Below are 11660 nucleotides of genomic sequence, written 5' to 3' on the forward strand. Positions count from 1 at the left end.
TACCTGCCTCCACAAGAACTTCCTGCAATTGGATGAGGATATGCTAGCTAGCGGTTCAGCTTCTATCCATTTGGTGTAGTAATCAATGGCAACTATGAGGTACTTGACCTGCCCGGGACCAACAGGGAAGGGTCCCAAGAGGTCGATTCCCCATTGAGAGAATGGCCGGGAGGACGTTAACAAGCTTAACTCGGAGGCCGGTGCCCTGTGAAAATTGGCATTTTCTTGGCACTTGACGCATTTTTTGACGAACTCTTTGGAGTCTGCCATCATTGACGGCCAATAATATCCGGCTCGAACTAATTTTCTTGCCAGGGCCTTGCCTCCTATGTGGTGTCCGCAGCAGCCTTCATGGACTTCCCTGAGGACGTAGTCCGTTTGGTCGGGGTGTAAGCACTTTAATAGGGGTTGGTTGAGCCCTTTCCTAAACAGCTGTCCCTGGATGACGGCGTATTTGGCTGCTTCCCTTCTCAGTTTCGCCGCGTCCTTCTCGTCGTCAGGGAGTTTGCCGTTTTCCAGGAAACTAGTGATGGGGTCTAGCCACGAAGGGCTCTGTCTTGTCACGTGCAGGGTGACTGCCGGCTCTCTCGCCATACCCTGGATAAGAGATCGGTTACCTTCTCCCGGTTTGGTGCTGGCCAACTTTGATAGGAGGTCTGCCCGTGTGTTCCTTTCTCTAGGCACGTGGTGGATCGTGACCTCCTCAAACTTTTGGCTTAAGCTTTTGACCTTCTCCAAGTATTTTTGTAATAGCGGGTCTTTGGCTTGGTAGCTCCCGTTTACCTGGGAGGTGATGACCTGAGAATCGCTGCATATTTCTAGCCTTGTTGCCCCGACTTCTGCTGCTAGAGTTAAACCCCCTACAAGAGCTTTGTATTCTGCCTGGTTGTTCGAAACGGGGAATTCGAACCTGATCGACTGTTCGTATACGACTCCAACCGGGCTTTCCAGGATGATCCCGGCGCCTCCAAACGTCTGGTTGGAGGCACCGTCCACATGGAGCTTCCACCGTGTGCTCGCTTCTTCGGTTGGGTCCCCAGTTACCTCCACCAGAAAATCTGCCATCGCCTGCGCCTTGATGGCTTGCCGGGGTTCGTACCGTATGTCGTATTGGGAGAGTTCAATGGACCAAGTCATCATTCTCCCCGCTAAGTCGGGTTTTTGAAGCACTTGTCGGATCCCTTGGTCCGTTCTCACGACAACCTGGTGACTTTGGAAGTATTGCTTCAACCTTCGTGAGGAGGTCAAGAGCGCCAAAGCTAGCTTTTCTAGCTTGATGTACCTTAATTCTGCCCCTTGCAGGGCTCTGCTTATGAAATAGACCGGCTGTTGGGCCCTCCCTTCTTCCCGCACCAGAACTGCGGCCAGGGCTTCTCCTGTTATGGCGAGGTACAGGTATAGCGGCTCTCCGTCCTTTGGCTTCCCCAACACAGGTGGTGCCGCCAGGATTTCCTTGAAGTGTTGAAAAGCTTCCTCACATGCAGGTGTCCACTCGAACGCCATCCCCTTTTTCATGAGGTTAAAGAATGGCAAGGCTTTTGCTGCCGACGCTCCGAGAAACCGGGATAACGAGGTCAGCCGTCCCGCCAATCTTTGGACGTCCTTAATGCAACCTGGGCTCTTCATCTGGAGTACCGCCTGGCATTTCTCCGGGTTGGCCTCTACCCCTCTCTGAGTTATCATAAATCCTAAGAACTTGCCAGCTTCCATGGCGAAGGCACATTTGAGGGGGTTCAATCTCATGCCGTTTTGCCGGAGAGATGCGAATACGTTCTCCAGATCCTCCAGGAGGTCGTCTGATCGCGTTGTTTTCGCGAGGACATCGTCGACGTAGACTTCCACCGTTCTGCCTATAAGATCCCGGAATATCTTGCTCATCAGCCTTTGGTATGTCGCTCCTGCGTTTTTTAGGCCGAACGGCATCACCTTGTAGCAGAAGGTTCCCCCTGGCGTTATAAACGCCGTTTTATCCTCGTCTGGTCGGTGCATCGGTATCTGGTTATACCCGGAGTATGCGTCCATGAAGCTCAGGTAACGGTAGCCCGCCGCAGCGTCGACCAGCGCGTCTATGTTGGGGAAGGGGAAACAATCCTTTGGACATGCCTTGTTAAGGTCAGAGTAGTCCACACACATTCTCCATTTGCCGTTGTGCTTTTTCACTAGGACCACATTTGAGAGCCACGTCGAGTACTCAACTTCTCGTATGAAACCTGCTTCTAGGAGGCTGGCCGTTTGCTTGGCCACTTCCTCCGCCCTTTCCGTCGACATCTTTCTTCTGCGTTGCGTCACCGGGCGTGCTCCCGGCCTGACGGTTAGATGATGTGACATGATTTCCGGGTCTATACCCGGCATGTCGGCAGGTGTCCAAGCAAACAAATCCCTATTGGCCCTTATCATCTCGATCAAGGGCTCCTTTAACTCTTGTGGGAGGTTCTTGTTAATGAACGTAAATTTCTCCTCCGTGTCGCCGATTATGAATTTCTCCAGGTCCCCTTCTGGTTCCGGTCTAGGTTTGTCGTCTACCCTGGCGTCCAGGTCAGCCAAGAACACACCAGACGCCTCCTTTGATTTCTTTCTCAGGGAGAGGCTGGCATTGTCGCAGGCGACCGCCGTCTCGAGATCCCCTCTTATGGACCCTATTGATCCTTCATCAGTAACGAACTTCATGATCAGCAGCTTCGTGCTGATTACCGCTTCAACATCGTTTATCGTTTTCCTTCCCAAGATGATGTTATAGGCGGTGGAATCTCGGAGGATCACGAACTCGGCCATTGTCGATCTTCGACCTTGGTTCTGTCCTACCGAGATCGGTAGGGATATTACTCCGTCAGGTTTAATGAAGTTGTCGCCTAATCCAATGACCCCGTGTTGATGGGTCGTCAGATCGGCGTCCCTAAGCCCCAGTGCGTCGAATACGTTGCGGAACATGATGTTTGAATCAACCCCTGTGTCGACAAGGATGCGTTTAACGAGGCCGGTTCCCACTCTGGCCGTGATGACCATGGGGGGGCTTTCCGGGGCATTGTCGAACCATTTGTCTTCCGGGCCGAAAGAAATGGACGGAAACTTCTTAGGGTTTCGCGCCAACGAGGAGGAAACCGCTAAGACCTTAGCATCTTTCTTGTACGCTGATCGGGACTTTGGCGCGGTGTTTTTGGCTGTCACCACGTTTATCACAGTGAGGCCGTGGTCTCTATCTTCTGGCTCTTGTCGCCGCTTCGCCGAACGGGTTTTGGCTTCTTCGTCTTGGTCGCGATAGCGTCTCCTCGGCTCTCTGATAAGATGGGAGAATTCTGCTAGCTTGCCTTCCCTTATCGCTTGCTCCAGTGCATCTTTCAGGTCAAAGCAGTCCTGCGTTTGGTGGCCGTAGCCCTTGTGATAGTCGCAATAGAGGTTCTTGTTTCCTCCCGTCCGGTCCTTAAGTGGTCGGGGTTTCGATAGGATCCCCTTCTCAGCTATTTGCTGATAAACCTCCATGATGGGAAGAGTGAGTGGTGTGTAGTTGGCGAATTTCCCGACCCAGGGGAACGACCTGGGAGCCTTGTTTGGCGCCTCCTCCATGTTTTGTTCTTTCGGTCTTTCTCCGTTACCAGGTTGCCGAGATTGGGAGTAGCCGGACTGCCGTTTATTGGCAGCCACGACTGATGTCCGCGAAACCGCGGATGGATCCCTGAGGTAAGCCGTTGAACCACCTGATCGCGGGTCCCGCGAGGGTTACCGGGAAAGCTCGGCATCTCACCTCGTCCCCTACTCCCTCTAGATTCATCCTTGCTTCAAAGGCAGTGAGGTGTTCTAGGGGGTCTTGAGTCCCATCGTACCTCATGTCCGTCGACTTGTCGAAGTGCTTCGGCAGCCGGACCTCGAGGATGGAATGGTGGAACGGGGTGGTGCCCATTATTACGGGTTGTCGTGTCCTGTTGGACCTCCTGTCTTCGCGACCTCGCGATGTGCGGCGCGTCTCCTTGCCTCGGGAGTAAATTATCGTGTCATTCCGTCTCCTCGGGATTGGGGATTCTTCCCGGGTGCTCTCCGCTTTCGTTCGGGATGCGGAGGCATGTCGCGGACGGCTTCGGTAAGAGTCTCGTTCCTGGCTTTCGGAGGATGGGGCGTAGCTAGGATCGGTAGCTCGTTCGCCACGCTCCTGGTTGGCCAATTGCCGCTCCAAGTTTTGGACCCTGTGACGTAGCTCTTGCATTATTATGGCGCTGTCGCCGCCCGTTCCTCCGAACGGTCGGGTCCTCGCGTGTTCGGTGTGCTGTTGGGGGGACCTTCGTCGCCGTCTTAGGGAGGCGACAGAGGCCGCCCCTTCTGCTCCGACTCCCCGGCCTTGGTCTCCGGGACCCAGCACAACATCCATTGAGGCTTCCCCACAGACGGCGCCAATGTTCGGTGTCGGTTTCCGGACAGGTCGGGTAGTTATGAGATGGGGGGGTGCCTTGCTCACGGTTGTGCCAAGCCCGGATTTGCCGCGTAGCCGAGCTCCCGTTCTGGAGGAAAAGGAGGGGGGTGCCACCTGCAAAGACACTCCGACGCTCTAGTCAGCTAGTGTGCAGGCGGGAGAATATGATATGGAAAGGTGACGTACCTCAGGGGAAGAGCCAATCTTCCCTTTATATACATGTCAGTCGTGGGCCCCTCATGAGGACAGGCCCATATTCTCAAGGACGCTGCCCTGTAGACGTGCGTGAGCCGCACAGAACACGTGTCCGGGTCGTTTGAAGGGCGCGAAACCGGGTCGGGTGGTGCTCGGGCCGGGTCGACCCGTTGGTTCCTTGGGCCAGGCCGCAACAGAACCAATATATATAGTTATCATCTTTGACAATTTTTAAAGTAATTTATTCTATCTTAAGTTGAAATAAATAAAAAAGTTTCTAACTTCATGTCATGCCAATGAAGAAAGCTATCTCAATCTTTTCCTTTTTCTCTTCCCTTAGGACCACTTTTTCTTTATATTCAGGCACAACAAACTTCAAATCAATCTCCATAAGATAGTAGAATATCTAATACTTTTTAAGGTTTTTTTTTTAATTGCAGTTACATCAGATAAGATTGCATTAAAAACTGGAATTTAGTATTGTGTTTGGTACTAAAATTTTAATTTTTTCAATACTTTTAAAGAGTGAAGATACTGCATTTAGTTATTTAGAATAGGATAAGATAAGATACTAACAATAAAAACAGAGAATTGAGACACAAAAATTAATATTTTTTTATTTTGTTTGATAATAAACAAAATATAAAAAAAACTAAATTATAAAAGTCCAATTTATCATATTTTTTCATACAAAAATTTTAGAAAAAAAAGTATAATTATAAAAAATTGATAAAAATAATGAAAAAAAATAAAAAAAATAAATTGTATCTCATACAATTTTATATCTCTATGTCTTGTATTCTATGTTTGTAAACAAATTTAGTTAAGAAACTAAAATTTCTAAAAAAAAACTAAAACTTTAATAATATTTTTTTAAATAATTAAATGTATTTTAATAAATATTTTTATTTTATTTTCATATTTATTTTAAATCAAACAAAATACTAAAATATCACTCAATTCGATATATTTTATACTAACATAATACAGAATCTTCTTCTTAACTACAACCTAAAATTTGTCATTAACAAAGAGACAAACACCACCGTTTTTGAAACCTGAAGAGGAGGAAACTAAGATCATATGTATATGGCCCTACAATTTTGTCTTTCATGGCATTTAAGGAGCATTAAGATCTTACTACCTACACCAAATATTTGGGGTATTCACCAAGCCATCTATGATAAGATTCTATGTTATCTTAATTTTCACATTCATAGGACCATGTTTGGTTGAACCTTGCACCTACCATATATATTACACCTCATTAGGTCTACCTATTTCATACAATGCAACCAAACATATGACGTAGAAAAATTTTACACTCTTCCACTCAGAACATGTAGCTCTAAGATTTGATTTCATAAGAAAGCAAGAATTTCCCATGTTAGCAAAAATAACAAACAAAAATCAACCCTACATTAAAAGGTGCATTGAAAGAAAACGATACAAAGTATATTTGCCCATATCAAATTCTTAAATAAATTACTAATAGTTCAAGCAAAGAAGAAACTTGAAGCCAAATTTAGTGTTTACGAACACAAATGGTTGTTTGCTAATTGCTAATAACCATCAAGTATTAGCCCTATAAAATGCAATGGTATATATATTGGAAGATGTTTCCATAAAGACACGCATAACGTCTTTTTGTAAAGATATTTATGTGTCGCATTATTATTGAACGTATTCTGATTATTTTTGAATTTCTTAATAAAATAAAATAAAATCGATTTTTTATAACAATAACAATAAATTTAATTATTATCAGATCTAATTGAATCGACTAATTTACATAACTCATTAGATCATAATTTTTTTTTTTTAGAAACAAAAATTAGAAATATATTTATCTTTTTATCAAAAAATTTAAATATGATTCAGTTTAGATTATATAAATCGATCGGATCAAATCGGATCTAATAATTATAATGCACATAATTAAATTTATTATTGTTACTATAATAAATTAATTTTGTTATAATTTATTAAAAAATAAATTATTAACTGATTTAATAAAAATATTTAATAATATTATGACACATATATCTTAAAAAAAGACATTTTTAGTATTTTGAGGAGGGTGGCCTCCATATGTCTTTAGTGGCTTCCACTCATTTTATCCAAGATTAGCTCAAAAAACATTAATTCTTTAAGGCTTGGCTTGCACACGCCAATGGTGTGTTTCACCAAATGAAGAATGCTTTTTTGATCTCATCTCCCCAATAGAATCTAAGTCAGATATACATATAATTTCCACTAAATTTTGTTCCCGGCCCCTTAAAAAACGTCCTTTCAAAAAAAAAAAAAAATACGTGCAATATAAACTACTATGAAAAAAAATTACAATATAAGAAAATATACATAAATGTGTATTCCACGTCAAAAAATGAAGAATTATTATTTTTTAAAAATTATTTTGAATATTATTTATTATTTTAAATGTAATTATTTTATTCTATCATTCACTTTCTATTGACTTTTATTTTGGTCGTTTCCTACTGACAAAGTATATAATATTTTTAAGTTTTAATTATTAGTTCAAGAAATTATAACCCAGATTATTATTATTTTAATTGCAATAATTATTTTAACTGTATTTATTATAATGAAATGACTTAAAATAATTTAGCCTAAAAATATTAAAAGAAAAAAGTATGAGTGGGATAATTGAATTCAGGTAATTGTGTTTAAAATTATATAACTCTCTATTACTTTACTAAATTAACATAGTTGACTAAAAAGAATATTTTTTTAAACCGTAGGAGGAGGTGGACCACTTTAGAGTAGAATTTATTTTCCCGATTCTATTTCATGAAATGAATCAAGACAGAGATGAAGCCATTAGAGGACATAAAGTAGTAAGATTATCCAAGCCATCCTTACTGTTGTTGAGTCCATATTGTCAAATAAATTCATATGATATTGACAGTGATTAATCTAAGTGTTATGTATTCTTGGAATAGTTTGAACATTTCTTGTAAAAATTTGTGAATATAATCCACTTTTATTGTAATTTTTTTCCATAATTAAACTGTCTCTGCTGTATTCAAAAGCTCTAAATTACAGGTTTTAAAAAATAAAGGAAAACAACACCAAATCTACTAATACGTCCAATTACTCTAATAATACACCCAGATATAACTGCTATATATCCAAAATGAGTCCTCGCATATTTCAATTGAAAAACCAACAAAGATGTATGGGAATTCAGAAATTTGAATTTTTAACCTCTTTTATGATTTGATTGTATATGTATACTAAATCTAAAACAAACAAATATAAACAAAACACTAATTTTTAACATAAACAGCAGCATCTGAAAAATATAAAAAAATTGAATTTTACACCCAAATATTTTCACTATACACCCAAAATTCTATCCCCTGCTGCTGGATCCCTAAAATCCTAAACTCCTACACCCTAAACCTTAAACCCTAAAACCCTAAACCATAAACCCCTAAACCCTAAAACACTACACCATAAACCCTAAACCCTAAACCCTAAAACCCTAAATCCTAAATCCTAAACCCTAAACCCCTAAACCCCTACACCCTAAACCCTACACCATAAACCTCTAACCACTAAACGTTAAAACCCTAAATCCTAAACCCTAAATTTTAAACCATAAAAACTAAACAAAACACTAATTTCAAACATAAACAGCAACATCTGAAAAATATAAAAGTAAAATGTCAAATACAAGAAAATTCAGAAATACACCCAAAAAATAGAGCGTTACACCAATATCCTATAACTATACACCCAAAAAATTATCCACTGCTGCTGGTTCCCTGAACTGATAATTCATAACATGTCCGTGATATTGGCTGGAATTTGGTTGCACCAGTGATGCAGCATCAAAAAGGTTTAACTAGAAATAATAAACTCACATATTAGCAAAACTATTAACAAGAAAATTAAACTCAATCACCACCTATTTAAAGATCATCACTTTTACCTCGCTTAGAGCTTTCGTTTTCTTCTTCTTTGAGGGATTTGAAATATGTTTGTCTAACTTTGAACCTAGCCTATTTTTTGGATGTCCTCTTGTTCGAACCCTTGGACGGCTTTGAAGCTCGTTAATGGATTCCAAGTTGGCATCTTCGTGAAATAACAAACATGTCCCCTTCCTTTTGCCTTTCAGTTCTTCCATTTCAACCATGACCTTATCATAGGCACGGAACAGAATGGCAGTCATCTTCTTGAATTTTGATGCAAATTCGCATATATTTTGTGAACGAAACACCAATTCATCAAACCTCTTGCTTCTTGGCTCCAACAGTAGCTCGTTGTGGCTGCTCTTGATGTGTGTGTGTCGCCTCTTTACTTTCTTGCTCCATCATTCCAATATATATCTCGGTTACACTTGGGTTACTAGTTCAAAGCTTAACACGCTTAAGGCGTGACGGTACAATATCCCTCTTAACTCGAACAATAAGCATTGGCATTTCACTTGGGCTGCTACTGAGTCGTAAGTAACCGCAAACTTGTTGAATATTGAGCTAGAAACTTGTTCTCCCACTTCGTATACTGAATAGCCTAGAGCGGAGTTCGTTAATCTTGTGATGTAATTCGCCTTCCTTCTGAATTGTGCTTGGACTTACGTAAACTTTTGGTGAGTGTACACATGTTGAAACTGAGCTTCTATGAAGGATTTTGTTGCACACGGTATGACGGTACGAAAATCTGTAGCATCAGATTCTCTCTCTCTCTTTCTCCATGCTTCCGAGGCAATTATCGTATTATTTGACAAATTGGATAAGTGAGTTGTTCTGGGTAATGAACTTGTTAAAAAATGAATGTATGCTCTCGCTCCTTTGTGTGCTTCTCATCCCGGCCTAGAAGTGGTGATCTAGATAAATTGGAACCCATATATGACGGTCTTCATAAAGATCTACAAAATACACCCAAATCAGACTATATTACACCTAGAAACATGTAATTTACACCTCTGTTGCAGATTTTAAACAACATTACTTGAAAGCCACTTGTTGTCCATAAGACCATACTTCAGCAGAAAATCATTCCAATTCCTATCAAATAATTCTTTGGTATGAGAGTTCCAGACAACATGGTTCATTTCTTGTTCGATTTCTATGTGTCCCTTGTAGCCGTTTAATTTGCTTGGAATCTTCTTCGTGATGTGCCAAATACATGAACGGTGAATTTTTGTAGGCATACAAGCCTCTATAGCCCTTTTCATTGACGCGCATTGATCGGTGAGAATTCCTTTCGGAGCATTTCCTCTCATGCAACGAAGCCAACATTGAAATAACCATTTGAATGATTCAATATCTTCATTTTTCATCAAAGCGCATCCAAGAAGTGTTGACTGACCATGGTGATTCACCTCGACAAAAGAACCACAAACCAAATTATACCTGAAACAAATTACGAGAAAACAAAATTAAAATCATTACATACACCCAAATAATGATTTTATACATCCAAAAACATCCAATATACACCTCTGCAGTCGATTCATAAAATAACACACAAAACATAATTAAAATCATTAAATACACCCAAATAATGATTTTATACACTCAAAAACATTCAATATACACCTCTGCAGCAGATTCATAAAACAACATTAATTTAGCATCATAAACAAGAACATCATATTACCTGTTTGTATTGTAGGTGGTGTCGAATAAAATAACATCTCCGAAATACTCAAAGGCAGCTCTGCTCCTTGTGTCGGCCCAAAAAGAAAGCTTAATCAACTGATCGTCCTCGAGTTCGAGCTCGAAAAAGAAATTCTAATTCTTCTCTTTCATTCTTAATAAGTATTTCCCGAATTCTTTTGCATCTTCTTGTTCCAAAACATTCCGTACTTGAGTTTTGCTTGGTCTGATACCGGCTTTCTTGTTATTTTCTATTATATGACGGATGGACATGCTTACTTTCCTGTGCTATTTGAGCATCTCTACTTGAGTTAGATGGCAAGGATGTGAATGATGCAACACGATCTTCGAAATGATCCAAGCACCAACATCTTTCAATGTGTGTATATAAATTCTTGCAGGACAATTTAAATCAGCTGTGGGATTTGTCTTCTCATTCGGAGATATTTTAGATTTCCATTTTCCCTCTCTGCTACATGTAATCAATTGATTCTTAATTTCATTTCTCTTCTTATTTTTGCTCCGAACTCTTCTAGAAAAACCTGCAGCCTTCGCATAGTCATTGTAAAATTTTGCAGCATCTTCAAGAGTGTTAAAAGTCATTCCAACCTTGGGAACAAACTGGTCATCAACAATACAAAGGGGCTGCAAAATACACCCAAAAATACACCATGTTAAAAACAAGGATATACTATAGCGTTTCTGCACGTCATAGAAAATAACAATTCAACTAAATACACCCAAATATTCCTGATCTACACCCGAATGACAACAACTCAACTAAAATAATAAGAAAAGTCATCAACTATAAATACACCCAAACTTTCCTAAAATACACCCAAATAGTTCTGAGCTACACCCGAACGTCTGGTATAAAATGCACAAAATTAATCAAAACTAGTACATTAGATTCAATTCACAGTCAATGTTTATGCATTAATTTCACAGTCAATGTTCACGCATTATTCAGCTAGACAATCATAAACGACTAACTGCATTAAATTCAGATTCAATAATTAACTGAAACTAAATCACACCTCAAGAACTTCATTCGATTCAAATTCAAAATCAACTTCGCTCTGGTTCAGCTAACAATCTGAAGTTGAATAATCCATTATCTTCAAAATGATTTCAAAGCTTGATTTAAGAAACCATGAAAATCGAGAAAAATGAAGCAAAAAAAACAGAGAGAGAAACGCACGTAAATGACGAACGAGAAACCAGTGAGAAATGCACGTAAAAAACAAATGAAAAGGCAAAGAGAAATGCATGAACGAGATCGAGCAAAGAAGGCAAGAAATTCGAAAAAGAAAACGAAATCTTTTAAAAAAAGGAAGTTATATATTCGAGCGTTAATTGATTTAAAAGTCTGTTAAGGAGGCGCAAAAAATACACATGCCACAAGAGGCGTGTTTGAAGGTAAAAGACTTGTAACATTT

Source organism: Arachis ipaensis, chromosome B2 (genome assembly GCF_059453495.1).
Source record: "Arachis ipaensis isolate K30076 ecotype BB chromosome B2, ASM5945349v1, whole genome shotgun sequence".
Taxonomy (NCBI): Eukaryota; Viridiplantae; Streptophyta; class Magnoliopsida; order Fabales; family Fabaceae; genus Arachis; species Arachis ipaensis.